Source organism: Epargyreus clarus, unplaced genomic scaffold (assembly GCF_041222505.1).
Source record: "Epargyreus clarus isolate Ecla_fem2 unplaced genomic scaffold, WU_Ecla_fem_2.2 ptg000019l, whole genome shotgun sequence".
NCBI lineage: Eukaryota > Metazoa > Arthropoda > Insecta > Lepidoptera > Hesperiidae > Epargyreus > Epargyreus clarus.
The window spans coordinates 9,152,165-9,171,533 of NW_027332227.1; the positions used below are offsets into that span (position 1 = coordinate 9,152,165).

The window sequence follows — 19,369 nt, forward strand, 5'->3', positions numbered from 1 at the left end:
TATAATTAAACGCAGTACTTAAGCGGGGTGGATGATGCGAACCAAGAACCTTGGGTTGACTATCGCAATGGTGTATCGCAAGAGGAACGCGGCGCGTTGCGCTTGACCGCTGCGTCCGCCATCGCCGTCAGGGAGGACGCAAGGGCGCCGTGCGTCTTGCCGAAATTATTCGGGGCTCGCTGCACAATCGATTTTTCCCGCCCGATGCGGAAAATTCTTCGGGGCGGGGCGGGTGGAGCGCGGCATGAGGAGGGGGCCGAGCGTGGGGGCACAGCGGCAGGGGGGCAGGCGGAGTGCAGCGGGGCGGTGCAACGCGCGCCGCCGTCCCGGCCGTCGGGCAGACAGTAGGACGGCGACGCCACTGTGAGTCGGTGACCACGGCGCGAAGAGCGCGCTCGCCGCACCGTGACATGTAGCGCGGCCGCCGCGCCGCAGCCCCGCGACCACACCGCCGGTGGCGGCGCGCCGATGCGCCTGCCGTCCGGCCCGACGCCCGCGCCGCAAAACGTTTCGCATCCTCTCGACCAGTGTCGCTTTCACTGTTACACCTGAAGCGAGCCCTTCGACCCGTCTGTATCGACGACCGTCGTCGGATGGAACCCGGAGTGCGCCGATTCGCATCAAGGTTAGACAAATATTTGAATGTGAGTGTTTGTGCGCCGTCAGCCACTGATCCTGAGCGCCCCAGCGCACCCTTGTACTTCAGCCGTACGCGCACCCCACACGACAACGTTATCACATAGGTAGGTCCCAGAAACATGAGCAAACTCAGTGAATCATTAAAAAATATGCACATTGTTATTACCAATATTTAGTTTACTAAACCTAAACCTGGACTAAAAATGGTCTAAATTTCAAATCTACTAATTTGTAAAAATTATAATACATAAATTAGTAAATGCCATGCAATTTCTTATTTCATACCAACCAAAGCCAATAAATGTAATCTAACAGGGGTCATTGATAAATCATCTAATATACTAGAAGGCAATTATTTATTTTTTGTAGACTAATACCTAACGTAAGTGATATAGCTGTTACAAACAAAGCGTATAGACTAACTGATTACAGTCCGCAAAAAGTCATTGAATGTCACGAATTCAAATTCACGCATGAGTCAGGAAAAGCCCGCTGCAAACATTGCTTCCGGGCGGAGTGTTTGCCTATATTTATGAGGTTATATATGCCTATGTATACGAATGGTTGGCGCTTATAATATAGGATTTATACTATTAACACAAATAGTGGTCGATATTTTTGTAACATAATGTGGAATGTAAAAATTGCAATGACTATTTAAATAGTTAAAAAGGCGCGCATGAAAAATTTTTCATAACGGCGGGGGGTTAAGCTTATTCGGTGTGCAATTGTGTGTAAGTTTTAAGCAAGGTAACCTACTGACATATATACATTTTGACATTTTATTATAACCTGAATGTTTTCGTTAAGTGCACTATATAATTATCTGAAAATTTCCTAAGCCCACAACTTTTTCATGTAGAGTCTGTAGACTAGATGCAACACTTCAAAAATATTTCCTTTGCTGTTGTTTTGATGTGTTCGCTCGCGTTTTGGACGATTGTTTTAAAGTTTTACAGTTTATTTTATGCACTTAATATACAAGCATGTTTTTTATAATTCAGTATACTACAGATGTCACGTAGAAAGTTCAATACTTATGTATTTCCTTTTATACAATTTTGTACATAATTCATACAGTTTTTATTGCTATGCATAAACTTTTATTTTCGTAACGGCTTAATTCATAATTGTTTTTTGTTGTTGAAAATTAAATACGATAATTCTTTTTTACCGTTAGTGTATTATAACGTATTTTAAAAATAAAAGCTTTACTCTAGTGTGTATGCATTAAGTTAAAGAGTAAACTTAATGTTTTTTTTCATTAGAAATAATCTTTGTTGTGGTACGGGAAATATATACATATATTTCTGTACATTTCTTCATCTTCATCATTACATTACATTTTTGTTACAGATATGAAATTTATTGCTTTTTGTATATTCATCTTTGTCCGTTTACTATTTTGACTTAATGCAACCATTGAAATACTAAAAGACAATGAGTAAAGGGATAGTTTGCTTTTTTTCTTACATTATCTTCTTATTATAAATACTTTAGCAACATTTTTGGTTGATTGAAAACTAATTTGGTAACAATTATGTACGCAACAAGATGAGTGACAGGAAATCCAAAGGAATTTTGTGGTCTATGATCATCTATGATTTTTGCATGCATTTAATGTAAGGTATATGTAGGCTTACTTATATTATTGTAATGTTACATCCACTTTTATTATAGTAATTCTTATAGGGCCAATCGTTAGAATTGTTTTAAAATGTAAAATATATGATATCAAAGTTGAGTTACAAACGCGGACAGAGCTTGCAATTCCTTAAATACAATTTATACAACCCTTGCCACAAACAACCGTATATGCTGTGCGGGTACAACATTTTTAAACTTATAATATAGGCGATGAAATAGTTCAGTATTTTTTCTTTTGTTTGTGACGGTGTTTTGTTTTTTTTGGGAGATTTTGAGCTTTATTAGTTTTATTTTATGATTCTGGTGAAACTTAGATCAATGCGGGAACATGTGTATCGTTGTGGATTAATAAAATAAATGAAAGAATTCATTAATAATATAATCTTTCGTAGTCTTTGAATATCTTATCCACCAAAAAGATAACTTTTAATTTTTTACATTTACTTTGTTAAAACAGGATCGTTCTTCTTCATTAAACTTCCGTTTAAAGGTTTTTTTAATAACGAACACGCTAAATTAGCAATCTACTTTATCTATAGCAATAAAAATGTAGTAGCCGAAGTATGAAGTCATAATTTTACTTATTATTAGAAGATTATTTAAAATTTTCATAAAACATTTTAAACGGGTTATTAATGACTTGAAACAAACATTCTCCACTAGAATATCTGAAATAGTTTTAAAAATTATTAAGTACCAACATTTAGAAATTAGGCGCATAGGCGAATTTAGGCTTTTAGAAATTAGGTGTCTTATGTGAAAATAATTAAGACCAAGAAAAGTGTAAGGATATTAATCTACAAATATAATTCCATAATTTATATTAGCAATATTAACAAGTGACGATTTTCAAAGTTTGATAGGAAAAATGTCATGTGGAAAATCTTGTAGAAATGTTACTGTTTTAAACAATAAATAGTCAGTTAATAGTTTTTCTTTATATAAAAACTAGCTGACCCGACAAACGTTGTGTTGTCATATAAATAAAAAAGTGTTAAGGGGGAACAACCCTTATCACTTACGGGTATGAAAAATAGATAGTAGCCGATTCTCCGACCTACTGAATATGCATATAAAATTTGGTGATAATCGGTAAAGCCGTTACGGAGGTGTACGGTAACTAACATTGCGACACGAGAATTTTATATATAAGATAGAGATTTTTTTTTTACAAATACAAATTATTTTTATAGGTACCCAGCGGTAAATTTCATTATTTCAGTACTTAGCACGTGTAGTATTTAAAAGTTTATCTCAAATTTAAAATATTGGCTAGGAAATGTTAGTGTTTGTAATTCAATCAGTTTCAAACAACAGTATTCAGGATATTAAATGTGATGTGCCATTGTGCCATCAGAAATTATTCTGTTTCTCTTATTAATACCTACGTTATTGACATAGGCTTTGAATATAAATTAGTTATGTTGTAGGCTTTATAACCGCTTTGTAATAAAACCTAATTGATTTTACGGTAAAGTGTTAGTCAGTTCTAAATAATAACGTACTTATACAATGTTTAAGAGTTAGAAAGTTATAATAATTTTAGGAAACTTTTTTTAAATACGTTGAAAAATGATTAAAATACCGACATATTGCTAATTATTAGACCCTACATTTATGTTTTTATGTCATTTTGCAACCACTCTTGTAATTGACATAACTCATAATATCGAAAATAAAATATTATAGCCACAACGAACAATTAAAAACTTTAATTCGCTCTTATCTAAAAATCCTTAAATTTACATTTCTATTCTTAAGTAACTTATAATCCAGACATAAGTTTTTATTCGATGTTCGGTCTTGTAAGATTTGTTGCAGAAATTTTATGAACAGCGGAGGTGTTATATTCCATTTAATATAGATACCTACTCATTATTTGTAACCGTACAAAATAGTTCAGAGAAAGCCTAAATCATATCTTTATTTTCCTTACATTTCCATAATAAGAAAGTTTATTTAAATTCTATACATTGTATATCAGCTAGCTATCATGTTAAAGGCAATATCAATAACCGAGTAATTAAAACGAAGCGGTTGCGATGCGGATAGAGCCTACGGTATTCATTATTATTATTAGGTAAAACAGGTAGCTAGAAATATAAAAACCTAATTTATGATTTACCTACTTGAATATAAATATTGTTTTAAATACAGACACATATACTATATGCTAGTATCATCTGGTTACGGAAACAATAAGTAATTGAATAGAATTAAATTTTCATAATGGTCTTCGAACAACTAACAGTTGTTGACTAGTGATAATATAATTTGCAATTAATTTAATATGTAACGAACTGCCATAAATATACTTACAAATAATTTGAATTCTTTTCTTATTAGTAGTAGGGAGCGTGTACTACGAAAACAACAATATTTCACTTCTTTCTGATATTAAGTAATACAACTGAACACTTATTACGGATTAAAATAAAAGGTTTCATAAATGTCAAGATGCTGCTAGATCTTGAAGCAGCTATTCGTAGTTACCCATTCCTCGGAGGCAGCAACACTTCTGCAACCCACGTCAGGTAGGAGCTTTAACTAGTTTATATTTATAACCTAGTTAAATCATCTACCTAACTTTGTAGATATCAGTATACCTCCTACGTATCTATGTACAATATGCATATTTATATAGAATGGACCCTAGTATCTATTTTCATGACTTTGTCTATAGATCAGGGATTGCGCTACACATATATAGCTACAATCCATTTAATATAACACTCCCTGCTTCCACGAACGATTTTCAGCTGCATATAGATAAAATAAACCACAGGTACAATGTTATTTGACATTGCTGCGTATTTCGTACGCGAATTAAATAAGTATCGTTGTAGGTAACAGATAACGGCTATTTTTACAGTACTTATTCTGTTCTGACCTACCTCACACTACAATCAACAGCTCAACGATATAGCTAAGGTGTTTTGATTCAACGATCTTAAAAAAAATATAGACATCATATATTACATGTTGCATTTGTATGTAAGAAATAAATCACAAATAACATAAATAGTTTGAACAAGAGGATCTCAGTTCAGAATTCCTTCTTCATGGATCAGTTCCTCAGAATCCGTCACGAATTAAAACTTTTGGAATTCACACTTAGGTACATTTAAAGCCTTTTAGAAATAAGAGGTGTTCTTATATGAAAATAAGTAACCAATAAATGTATAAGGACAACATAATTCCATAATTTATATTAGCATTATTAAAAAGTGACGATCTTCAAAATTTGATAGGAAAAAATGTTGATAATCAGTTGTCCCGCGCGCGCTCAAGGTTATCAGATGTAGCCTACCAGATAGCGTCGGAGTGAATTGAAATATGTAACACGCGAAAATAACGCACGATAAATGCACGAGGATAAATGTATGCACATTTTTTGGATTTTTAAAAACGAAAAGCAGATTTTTTCAGTCATTTTGTAAAAAAATACTAAATCAAAGAAGACTGACAAATTGTAACATACCTACGTAGCTGCTTAAATAATTTGCGGCAGTTCATAAAACATTTCAGTTGGAGGACACCTTTTAGCTCGATAATTAGAGAATCGTACGATACTTATATGAAAAAAAATTTTTGCGGATGTCTCTTACAAATATTAAAAAAAAACGAAATAGGCGAAATAAAGGTATAAGGTTGGTATTTCGTTTTTGAGACAATTTGTTTGAATACGCCAATTTAAACGTACTAAGAATACGAAGTTAACAAAAGTAGTTTATAAAATATAATTACAATTACATTCGAAGTTATTTAATAGGTATTGAATAATAAAATTAGTGGAAGACAAAAGAGAAAAAAATTTTTCACTGTTATGTCTAAGCTTAATTATTATATACTTATTGATAATAATAATAGATTAATTCCAAAATTCCAAATAGAGCATATCGTAGGCGGTATATCTTTCTTATAAAAAGTACAATCCTGATATACGTAACGTTTATTAGTTTTAGGTGTTGTATTGGAGTCTGTGGTGACCTTACAGTGTTACATAAGAGGTGGCGCCATATTACCGCATCCTATCAATCACGATCTTCAATAAAATTTCTTAATGACGTGCAAGCTATGTATTGGAAGTATTAATTTGAGTTCTTCAATTAAATTAAAAAGGAAAGTTTTTTTAAAATATTGTTATATGAATTAAATAAAATCATTTGTACTACGACTTTACATTGCAAGAAATATGTATATCATTGTTGAGTGAATAAAAAATATCATCGATTACAAAATACATTTTACAGTTTAAATTATCTCTATACATATAAATAAAATTGGAGTGTCTGTTTTTAATATTGAAATAACCGTTTTTTACTACATGCATATGAATACACCAAAATAACATTTTTTTACAATTTTTGTCTGTCTGTCTGTTTGTTCTGGCTAATCTCTGAAATTTCTGAACTAATTTTGACGGGACTTTTATTGGCTGCAGCTGATGTAATACGAAGTAACTTAGGCTACTTATATTTTAGAACTAGTTGTACCCCGCGGTTTCAGCCGCGTTATTTCTTTTTCACGCGGTTGAATCCGCGGGGCACAGCTAGTTGTAAATACAAAGATTGCGTTGTGATGTCTTCATATCGCGTTATTAAATTAATAAAGTGAATATCTAAAATACGGGAAGGTCCACCAGTGTCATACTCAATTATGTCTGCACTAACATGTTAATAACAACTAAAATACTAATATATAAGTCGTACCATTAATTAAATTTATAGTAAGAACATCTTATTATTGGTAAATATCGTATTTTTGGTTAAAAGTTTTGAGTGACCTATAATCAAAATGTATTCCTAATCGTAGCGACATCAAGTGTCAAACGTTTAAAGGGCAATTTGATGAAGAAAAATGTTTCTTAAAAATATTGCGAAATCTGATCACCCTTTGTTTAGGAAGTCTGTAGCGTCATCAGCTTGCAAACGTCAGTGTCCAATTGTTCCACGGAAAACTGTTTTCCGGTCAATCTGAGTGGGTGGGTTTATCCTTGTCTATGGCCTGCACACACTTTAAGAATATTTAGATATCTCTTAACTATAGATAGCACGCATTCTTTTAATAAACAGTTTGCAAATTACTGACTGACGATATTATTTACTAAGTATATATCATATGATTCACCTACTGACGATATCAAATAAAAAAGCGTATATATAAAAAAGCAGTGATAGCCTAGTCGTTAAGTAACTTGGCCTCTCATTCGGAGGGTACAAGGTTCAAAGCCAGGCATTCACCTCTGATCTTACAAACGCACATTAAATTATATTATCACTTGTCTAAACGGTGAAGGAAAATATTGAAATCTACACACCTGAGGGTCCTTTAAAAAATCTCACAGGTGTGTGAAGTCTACACTTGACTATGCCGGTGGACTATGGCCTAAGCCCATCTCACTTTGAGACCGCCCGTGCCCAGCAGTGGGACAGTAATGGGTCGACGATTAGGACGACGTCTGGACGACGGTCAGAAGATTTGCTCTGTATGTTTTGTCATCAGGCAGATTGATTTTGTTTAGTAGGTACTACAACGAAGATACGCCATTGCCAACTGTTATAGAATTATTGAGTAGCAAAAAGGTATCATCGATGCTTTAATATTTTATGCTATAAATTTGGCAAGTAAAGATAACGGAAAACACATCTGAATCGTTAATGTCACTTCCAAGAAATTAATTACGAATATACCAAGAATCTACATACTTATTTATTAGGTTTTTTCGTTTAACGTATTAACTTTAAACGAAATATTCTAATAATAATTGTATAACGGCAAACGAATACTAGTACGAAATTTCGTTAAAAAAATCAAATTTATCTGCTTGTTTTTTCATTAATATTTATATATTTCAATTATTTCATATATTTTAATAAGTGCCGCTGCGTGTACCGTGCGAAGTATAAAAACTTTGGACGTACAGTTAATCTGTCTATTGGCAATATTTCACCGCATTATTGTATTGAACCGTGGGACAGGAAAATGCGAACGACAACAAACGGGTTGTTCATAGAGCTCCTTGGTCGATAATTGAAACATAACCCTTAAAACAATCAGGCATTAAATTTTAATAATATGTATAAAGTTTCTAGTATTCTGGTTTGTTAAATTTTAAGAGGCTGGGTTTGTACATCGAGAATATTTTTGAATAACTCACTCACAAAGTTATTTTAAGATCACATACTTCTTATGGTTTTTGTTGTAAAAGTAAAGAACTATATTTTTATTTCCAAAATTTGAGGCGTAAATTATTTTGTTTTTCAATATTAAGCATGGAGAACTAAAAATGTAGCATATTTAATAATATGTTAATTAGTAATAGGACAATAGAAAGGTAAAGTAACCAAAACCAAAAGTTCATTAAAATATGTACACATGTGTAAATCGATTCAATAAAAATGTAATCTGAAGACTTAGTATATGTTTCTCACTTACCCATTATAGAGAACGAGCGAATGGCAATAGAATAACCTTCATTTTCGATTTAAATTTTTATCGAAAAACTTTTAGGTACCTATTTCCGGAGTCAACGCTGTCACAAACATTAAAATATAATTGGAAGAGTTCAAAAGTAGAAGTAGCTGTTTGGAAAAATACTGAATAATTTATTCCATTTTTTCATCAAGTAGACCTTGCGCTTTTGCAATAGAAATCAGTTCATTTGACTTGAATAATAATTATTCGAATATAATTTTATCGAGGAATTAAATCACCTGTGCGCGTATATAACTAAACAGGTGTAGTTGATTAAAAATGTAATATACAAATTCTTAAAAAGCTTAAAGTAATAGTAAGATACTAATTAAAAAGTGGTAGAAATAGTGAAAAGCAGTTTTTGTGTATAAAAAAGTGCTTAAGTCTTTTTGTCTGCCTCACATGCAAACACGAGAGACAAAACATAAAGCGCCATTTTGTCAATTTAGACATTTAATGTTACGTTACTGACACTATAGTTCCTATACAATCCGCTAGGGGCACTAATTGGAATTTGTATGAGCAAATACGTAAAGAAATACCAAAACAGTCACATAATTTGTCAAAACGTAAAAACTCATGTAACTGTCAGTAACTGTAAGGGACTTTAATTAGAACCCCTGTTCTATATGGAATTCGTTACAAATGCGGCAGTGACCACTTGCCATCAGATGGACTGCTTACTGGTGTGCTGCTAAAATCTTATTAAAAATTCCGAAGTAATATTTATGAGTCATCATTGCACTTTTAATTTAAAGACGCTTAACGTGCAATGCTGTACTTCAGTCTGAAAGCTGTAGTTGACACCTACAGAAAACAAAGCATTTCAGGTCCCCAACATGATTGAGACTACTTTAATTCACCAATGTCAGACAGAACTTTATTCTTTTTATATAAAATTTATTATCCTATAATATTAAATTTATGACGTCTATTGAACAGTCTCTGAAATAACGGCTCTGAACAAGCATTTGGAAATAAAAGGAAATTATAATACTTACCTACTAAATTTTACGAATAGCATGAATTGTCGGATTTAGGTATTAAAATTTTACAATAGGCGTGTAACCTTCGAATAATTTAGTTAGTTCAATGCAAATTCGTTTAAAGTTAGAGTTAGTTCGGAGTGCGCGCCGCCGACCGCTCATAATGCGTAACCGTCGAAATTCGGTATTTATCCGCGTGTTCATATTTCGGGCGTAGCAACTACCTATCTGCAATCGAAAAAGTCAGCCGCCGTCGCCACGCACTCATGCACACCGTTTACACACATGCACCTAGCTCACAATAGTACCTAGGTTATATAACGTCTACATGACTTCTACGCTAAGCAAACCAATTCGACGGAAGATTAATGCAGGACATTTTTTATCATCTTACTCAAATATTTCATAAGTTCATATTAGTGTCACAACAAAGTGACTATTGATACTCGTATATCGTAAAATTGGAGAACACTATGATCCATCACAGTGGTACTATCTAGACTACTATCTAAACTACAGTTAGGAGCCAAATGAAAATCATATGTAGTAAAATTGACAAAAAATATAACTTTCTTCAACATAAAATATTGATAAAGTCTTCATTGAAAATAATAGTCATTTATAATATAGTCTACAACGTCATTTGTTTTAAAACGGACTGTCCTACAAATTATTATTTGATAGGCATCCTTCGTCTACGCGCACAAACGAAATAGTCGCACGAACATATGTCCGGACGCAGACTTTACCCTTGAACGTATGCATAATACTAGATACTTAATTAGCGTATTGATAAAAATGTGATAAACTAATCGCCAATGCGGCTAGCAGACTTGTTGCACTATCTTGAATGTCGTATTGTTGAAAAATATGTATGTACAGTCAGATCTCTGTACTAATATTAATATTAAGGTACCATTTTGATCTTATTTCATGAGCCACTTCAATTTTGTGTTTTATATTTTGCTCTACAAATGAAAAATTGGCCAAGTGCGAGTCGAACTCGAACACATAGTAGTTCAGTACCACCAAATTTTTATTTATTAATTTATTTCTCTATTTTTAGTATTTGTAATCATTGCAGCCATAGAAGTGAATGCATAGTGAAAAATTTAAGTGTCTACGGTTCTAGAGACAAAGCAAAAATGCCGAAAAATAGTGTTTTTTTTTAATAACGACCCCTATTTATTTTAAATTTATTTTATTTTTTGTATATATCGTTATAGTAGCCAGTAATCCACCGTTATACTTACTCTGTATAAAAACAAATGTCTATCTATTACGAGTCAAGATATAGAGCTCTGTGACAGATAGACAGCGGAGGCTTCAGAATTGGGTTCCGTTTTTACCGTTTGGGTACGGAACCCTAAAAAATTCGGTTTTATAATAGACTTTCTGAGTATAAGCAACACATCAACCACATCCACCACATCACCAACTAAAAGTAGAAAAGAAAAAAATGTGAAAACCAAAGCCATGTACAAAAAGTATTTCAAAGTATTTTTTTTTGGTAATTAATATTAACCTTTCCGTGCTTTATATTACTAATGCTTTCAAATTTAGGAGAACATAGTTACAACGTATTTATTTTCTTCTTGATTAGTTACCAAAAATAAATCAGCATGTAATATAATGATATGGTAGGTATGTAACGAAATATAATTTATGATTGCCTGCGATAATTAAACAGGCGAGTGAACAATACTATTTCTTTTTTATTTAAAGTCGGACGCAAGCGAATTAATGAAACGTATAAAAACATAAACGATAATGCAACATGTGAATGTCTAATGTCTCAGTTAAAATACATTCTTGTTCATATTACTAACCAATTTTAAAATTATAATACCAACATTTATTATTTTAAAATATTTCAAACCGTCTCTTCCGTGTCAAAACTGAATTGCTCTTTAAACTAAATTTCGGTTATAATTTCGAAGTATATCTATGTGACGAGTCTTTAGTAAAATGCCATGCATATATTGTAAAAGCATACATAAGTTCTAAAGATTATTCTTCTGTTAATCTGTTACTGGAATGAATCATAACGCCGTCTTCTTATACTTATTCTATACTTACTCATAGAGTTTGAACATTTATGTACTTCTGTTCAAGAAGCAACCACACCATACGAAGTTCTAGAAATGACTAGTGGGTGTACAAATGTTTATTTATTTTAATTTTATATGAAAACTCTATATTAAAGTTTCCTTATTTAGATACCTAATTGAAATTGTTATATCAAAATATTTAACATATTTCTTACGTTTTTATAATGATCTACAAGAAACAAAAAATTGTTACTAAAACATTTATTTTTTGCATTGATATTGGATAACATATAGATTTTTTTTAAATATAATATTATAATACATCTTACTTATAAGAACCCGTTGATGTCTATTGAAGGTTTGGCCCTTTCTCTTTAATACACTCCAAATTACAATACTCGAAATACTCAAATATCTTTGTAGAATTATAATATTAATATTAAAAAAAATGAATAAATTAAATTAAATAGTCAATGGCTATAATACAATTGAATAGTACTGAATCAATTGAATAATATGCATATTTTAAAATTTCATATTGGCTTTTGAACGTATGTAACCTTTTTTGTCTACCACTAGTTTTACCTAGTTATTTTAAGTCACTATTTATGAGTAGATCATAATAAATTATTAAGTAGATTTAGTTTAGAAGAGTAATGAATAACACTTTATTGCATGTAGTCTATCTGTTAATAAAGTATCACTGGAGGCGAAATAACTTTTGGTCTAAAATATTTAATTTTAAATTAGTCAATTTATAAATTTCCCTTGAATAATAATGTAGATATGGCCATGTGGTTTAAAAATATCTAAAAACTATTATAACTGTTTGTAAAATACTTGTTACATTTGTAATATTTTCAGTATAAATAATAATGAAAGCATTATTACACTGGATACTTACGTTAGGTATTTTCGGCATGCGTACTCCTATGGTACGATCTATTTTAATTGGTATTTTAATATGACTTTAAGACTCATTGTCATTCTGATCAACGGGATAAAATATGTTAATTATGGGTAATTTTGCTCTAATTGTAGCCGAAAAAATAAAAAAGGGGAATAGAACAAAACTAGTATGAAAAAATAATTGCACATTCATGAGGTAGGTAAGAGTTGCAAAATATTGGAAAAATGTGTTTACATCATTGTACACTGTCTATGTTCTGAAAATACCCTCAAGACTCTATACCCGAACATAATGGAAAATAAGCTATCGATCCTTAACAAGTCTGGCTTTAGAGTATGTGATTCTGTAGTGTACTTCGAGACTACTATTACTACTACTCTTACTACTGTGTTTATTGGCTTGATTTTAGGCTGGCAACCCGATATTAACACGTTATATTTATGGTTATCCGTTTTTTTTAGTTTAGTCCCAAAAATTTACTCCCATTTACTCCCAAAAATTAACTTTTTAAACTAAGAAAAACAAACTTGTCAACAAAAGAATGTTCATCCAAATTATAGAACCATTTACCTTTACCGGCACTTGGTTAATTTTTTTGATAGTCAATATCTCTTCATTACACGCCACTAGGTCTTAGACAAAAAAAATTCTATAATGTATGATCTAATTCATCTTGAAAACGGAAACCTATATGAACACAGTATAATACGAGTATAGTACGCGTAAAACTGAATGTAGAAATGGATCGCGTCACCATAGCAAATTGTATGACTACACCTGCTCGCAATAACTTCAGAGTGGACTAGCAGTTTGGCGCGGACTATACCTACCTATGGTATCTCAGCAATATATACGTATGTAATATACATGTACTCGTACATATACGAGGTGCAATTTGCATCATTCGTGTCATTATTGATTAATGTTTAATGAAGAAAAAAATGTAATGTCTAACATATTTAATAAGAGCATCTAAAAGACAACGATCAGAATTAGTCAGAAATATAATCGTTAAGGGTAATAAATTACAATAACACTGATGACTACTTACATTCTACGCTTTCAGATTTAAGATTTTTTAATAAAAATAGCTCTTGTGTACTATAAGTTGCATATCATAATTATATGATTTTCTGTGCACGTACGAGTAAGTTGGATTTGCGTGTCATAACTTTATAGTCAATATTACAAATGCTACGAGTTTTACTACTCTGAAAGCGATCACCACTTTAACTCCTTAAGTTTACTACTTAGATAATTGTGAGATTTTCTCGTAGTGCGCACGAATTAAAAAACTAATAACATACCTATTCTCGTATACGAGCTCTCACTATAGTTACTAGTTACCTATCCAACTTTTACTTTTCATTACTTAAAAGCCAGTGAACGATTATACTAATTTCGCCACGTAAATATTGTAGCCAAAAGCTTTAAAGGTTAGACTGGGTATTTTTCACAGTAAACGGACTGTGCCTACTCAGTAAGTCTGATCTACATCGTAGGAAGTTTTTTTATTAACTTTTACTTAATTTATATGAAGAGACTACTCCCACTTAAACAGCAATAATGACATAAGAAAAGAGGAGAGTCCTTAATAATAAAATCGACCAGAGAAGAAAAATCCAAGAGTTGTCTTATCACGTACCAAAGTGTTTTCCTATTTTTTTTATCTAGGAGATAATTTCTATATATTCTACAAGAATTTTTGTATCTTGGCGGCTACCTAATCAATTAAATAGCAGATTTATTCATACAACAAAGAATAGAAAACATTGCTAGGCGTACCTACCACTAACGACCGTTTTATATTTATTGGCTAGCACAATATAATTATATGCTCCATACATATTGTGACTAATGTTCTAAGGTAATTTCTTGTATGGGAATCCACATTGTGAATAATTACAGCATGCAAAAACTTATATAACCGAGAACTTAACGTACGGCCCGCGACGTGTAGTACTTCCCCTTTTTATTCAAACAACTTGAATTCAATAGTTAGGTTTTAATACGTGGGCATAATAAAAACCTCAGTGTGATTATTAAGCCTGCCTTTACAAATAGCTATTACACTTGTTTGCAAATAGATTATGTAGGTACGTCACCAATCATCATCATCAACCCATTATTGTCGCACTGCTGGGCACGGGTCTCCTCTCAGAATGAGAAGGATTAGGCCATAGTCTACCGCGCTGGCCAAGTGCATATTGGTAGACTTCACATACCTTTGAGATTTTTTTTTCTATAAATCTCTCGGTTATGCAGGTTTCCTCACTATGTTTTCCTTCACCGTTTTAGCATGTGATAATTAATTTCTAATACGCACATATTTTCGAAAAATCAGAGGTGCGTGCCTGGGATTTGAACCTCGGACCCCTCGATCGAGAGGCTGAGTTTCTTAACCACTAGGCTATCACTGCATTTTTTCGTCACCAATAGTGACCTATTATTGTTCATTGATAGGGGAATATCCTAATAAATCTTCCGCCCTATTCAAATGTAGTTTAGTAAATAGTTTTCACTTCGTTTTACTAACGGTCCCCTTTCTATTACATCACGTTATGCAATTTGTACATACTCCCCATTGTTACACTGTGATAGTTATTCTAACGCAGGGGTAATTTTAAAGGAGGGGTTCTAATGCATGATTCTAATAAATAGTGGCATTGTAATGCATATACATATGAATTTGAACTATGCCATTGGGTATATAACTACCCAATGAAATAATTCAATTGTGGGTATCATCTATAAACTAAATTAATATGGAATGTTATATTTTAATATGAAAATTGGATATATTTTTTTTATTATTTGGATATTATTACAGCGTCATACATGTGGGTAGTATTAGAATTACAACTCATAAAGTTTTATCACTATAGTTACATTTAACTAAAGTTGGAGTGGTCTTAGGCGCTACCTTCTACTTTTTAATGCTCGGACCATTGTGTGCAGTAGGTAACGTATTATTACCTTTTACTACTGTAATTGCAATAGCTTTTGCGAATGCATTGATATAATTGGACGTAATATTTATTATATATATGTGATTCTAATAATATGTTATTTACGTTATAAACAACACAAATGCGATTTTCAGTAGGTACATTTCGGTTAAACTGTTTGTGTGTTAAGTAATATGTTTATGAACTTCGTTATAATTATAATTTTAAAGGAACTTAATTATACTATATCATAGGTTTTATTTCACAGTGATTGAAGTTAAACAACATCCTGCATCAATGTCAAGTCACGGGTTAACAAACTCTTTTCTTTATTTGGGACGCTATTCTAAAATTCGACGACAATAGAATCAAATCATTGACTGACTATTGAAAACTTAGTATTTGAAGTAAATAGAAGCAGTATCCAGTTCGTGGGGAGTAAAGTGCTAGAAGCGTTGACCTCATGTTTGGCAATTGTCAGTTTTTGTGGCATTTGGCTTTTGGAAATCCCCATGAGTCTGATGCTCTATAATTTATAAAATGCGAGCGAGTCGAGTACCCATTATTTTTTATATTACGCTGATGCTTTATTGATGTACCTAACCATAGATACTTACTGATTTCGTAGACGGTAAATAAAGACAATATTAGGAGGAATACATACTACACAACAAGTTCTATTTAAGTTTGTAGTGTTTATACTATAGCGTAAAATAGCGTGTACCAGTATATATTCTTAAATCAAATATGTCATAACTTTGACAAGACGTTGCAGAAAATAATAATTTATTTAATTTTATGAGAATTATTAAAGGAAGGTTATAAATATTTAAATGCGCAGTTATTTCCTTCATTAACAAAATGCAAAGCAGCTTTATTGTAAGATAAAGACAGACTTAGATATTTTTACTGCTTCACCTAACAAACTGGCTAGGTAAACGAGTTTGACGCGCCAGACCAAAACGAAAAAAAAAACATACCCAAAAGGTTTACGGCTATGGGAAGTATTATAATAAAACTCCTTTAAAACTATGCATATGCGTCGATGAAGTCATATGAAGCTATTAGAAAGCTACGAGAGTTCATAAAAGTATTACATACATACGAGTACCACAAATTTATTCGTAAATAATATTTTAACAAAAAGTACTGCAGTGTTAACAAAACCTGAGAAAAATAAATATAACATCAGTAATTAATTATGAAATAAAATATAGGTGTAGGTAGTTTTATGACGGAGTTTATCCCAAATTCTGTGCGCAAATCGCTTGTTTTAATAGAGGTAGAGTTTTAGACACTTTATCATGAACTTTATGTTAAAGGGAAGGAGGTCAGTTTATTATCAATTACGAATTGTTTTCTTTTATATTTATTTATCTTTAAACATTACAGAGAAGTAGATAAATATTATAATATAGCTCTTTTTACACATAGAACATTACAATCTTTATTAAAAATATTTTACGCGTTTTTATCATTGAAACGTTATAATCATATTAGTATTTTGCATAAATATGTCTTACGAGGTCTATGAATATTTCTTGCCTATATTTAGTGTCTGTGTGTTTTTTTATAACTAGAGCCTATACGTAGTGTACCTTATACTTAACCAGTAACCTATCGGTGCGTGGGGGTCCTCTGGGTTGGTACAATGTCACGCTTATTTCTGCTATAGGATATTATGTTGAGTATACGGGTCACTGTATCAATCCCGTACAGCATATGCTAGGACATTAGCTTCATTTAGAACAGTGTTTTCAAAGTGAGGATCGCGACGCCATGAGGATTCGTCAAGCCTCTGTAAGGGGGTCGCCTAATAAGGGAAAAAAAAATCAAATTAGTTTAAGCAACAAAGTTTATTATGTAAGAATTATTTATGAAAATAAATAAATATTTAGTACGGAATTGACATAATCGCGATATAATATTTGTTACTAAGAGGGTGCCAAGAAGAATATTTAAAATAATGATTTAGAAAAATAGTCAATTAAAAGCTTCTCGTTGTCATAGCTATTGAATGCTATTGCAATAGCACAATCAGTAATACACACACACGTACATACACAACACACAAACAAACACATACATATCTACCTACTACGTTTATTGTTTCTGGAATGTTCCTGCTCTGTTTTTATCTTTCGTTATTTGAATCCAAACTCACACAATTTTTTTCCTGATAATAATATACTATAACATGTATATTTATGTTAATAATATTTTTATTTACTTACCAAAACACATTAAAATATCGCTTTAAAAAGTTCTGGCACGGTTCACACATTTCTATCTTTCGCGTATTGAATCGTCAATGGTTCTAATCTATTTTATTGCCGTGGAACAGCATAAATCGAACATTTCATGCTGTCACGCCCAAGCAATGACATGATTTCCCGGACAATAATGCTGGATTTATTGCGTTGATGTCAGACAACGATAGGCGTGGTTTCGTGCAAAAATTCTGCGTAGGCGCATTACACGTGCTCTAACTGCATACTGTACTTCTGGATACAAGATATCATTATTATGAACTGAGCAACATGTATGTATAAAATAACCGTATGTTTTAGGTTCTCTAAATTGGAGTTGAAATATTGAATGAACATGTTAGTATGGTGATAATGAAATAAATAAATAGTAAAAAATAATAAGATAGTTAGGAACTGAAAGCGTTTCATTATTTAAGAGGGCAGTCGGAGTATTTTATCATAAAAACCCATAGATAAGTAAAAAACCCAATCCTAAGAAATCTATTTTGAATAAAATTAACACATCTTCCAATTTTTATTTGCATGGACGTTTCCTCTGCAGCATCAGTATTAAGGAGTTCACAGTTAACCTTTTGATATGTCACGAAAACTTAATATGCTTGCAAAATTTTATTATAAAATTAATCGGCTAAGTTAAAGGTAAGCAGACTTAGTTTGTGTAATAGCATTGTTGGCATTTATGAATTCCGTGCACAATTTCATTCCAATTGTATTCCAATAAATAGGACTGTTGAGAAAGGATTTAAAGAATTAGAAAATAGATTCGCAAACAATTCCTTTCTTAATTTAAAATGATTACAATTGCGAAGGACAAGCGGAATTTATAATCCAATTTTTATTCTGTGTGTATGGCGGTTTTCGGAAACATTTGTTGTTAGCTTCATAAACGACCCTTTAATTCTCTATGTAAAATGTTTTTATTTTTTACGTTAATTTTATAAAATTACAATGTTCAAAAATAGAACTTATGTTATTTGTCAATAAAAATAAAGCTTTTTAACATAATTATTATAGATTCGTAGTAATAAATTAAATATGGATAAATATAGTCGTTAAATTTCCATTTCTTGATCCATTCCTGATATCCTAGCAACATTATGTTGGCCAGTGGCGCCCTTGTCCCACGCACGCAATTTGTCAGACTATATTTAGAATTTATTACAATCATCTATGACAATATGTGTCAAATAATATAACAAGTTTCATAATACGAGTATATTATTTCGAAGTGCCTAACCAAATCGTTAGCCTTGAGCTGCAATGGCCTCCATTCAATTTGCAATGCATTAAAATTCAGATTTATTCAATGTCTAGTTTTAATTACCGAAATAATAAGTTTTTTTTGCACGTCTCACTAGGTATTATATGGAAATTTCCTGGCTACCTAGTGCCACAATTCCGTTACAACATAATATAAGAATAGCAACTCATCCCCGTCAGT

General features: G+C 32.0%; 1 protein-coding gene across 3 annotated transcripts in view; it reads left to right on the forward strand.

Moving 5' to 3' along the window:
- The first annotated feature begins 294 nt into the window (after positions 1 to 294).
- Positions 295 to 19,369, forward strand: part of LOC140750438 (uncharacterized) — a 47,218-nt gene continuing 28,143 nt past the window's right edge. The window contains exon 1 of one of the 3 annotated variants that reach the window (XM_073083950.1): positions 295 to 625. The gene's annotated coding sequence lies outside the window, so the exon portion shown is untranslated. Of the gene's footprint in view, positions 744 to 19,369 lie in introns of all 3 variants that reach the window. The other 2 variants (XM_073083953.1, XM_073083952.1) reach the window with 2 other exon arrangements.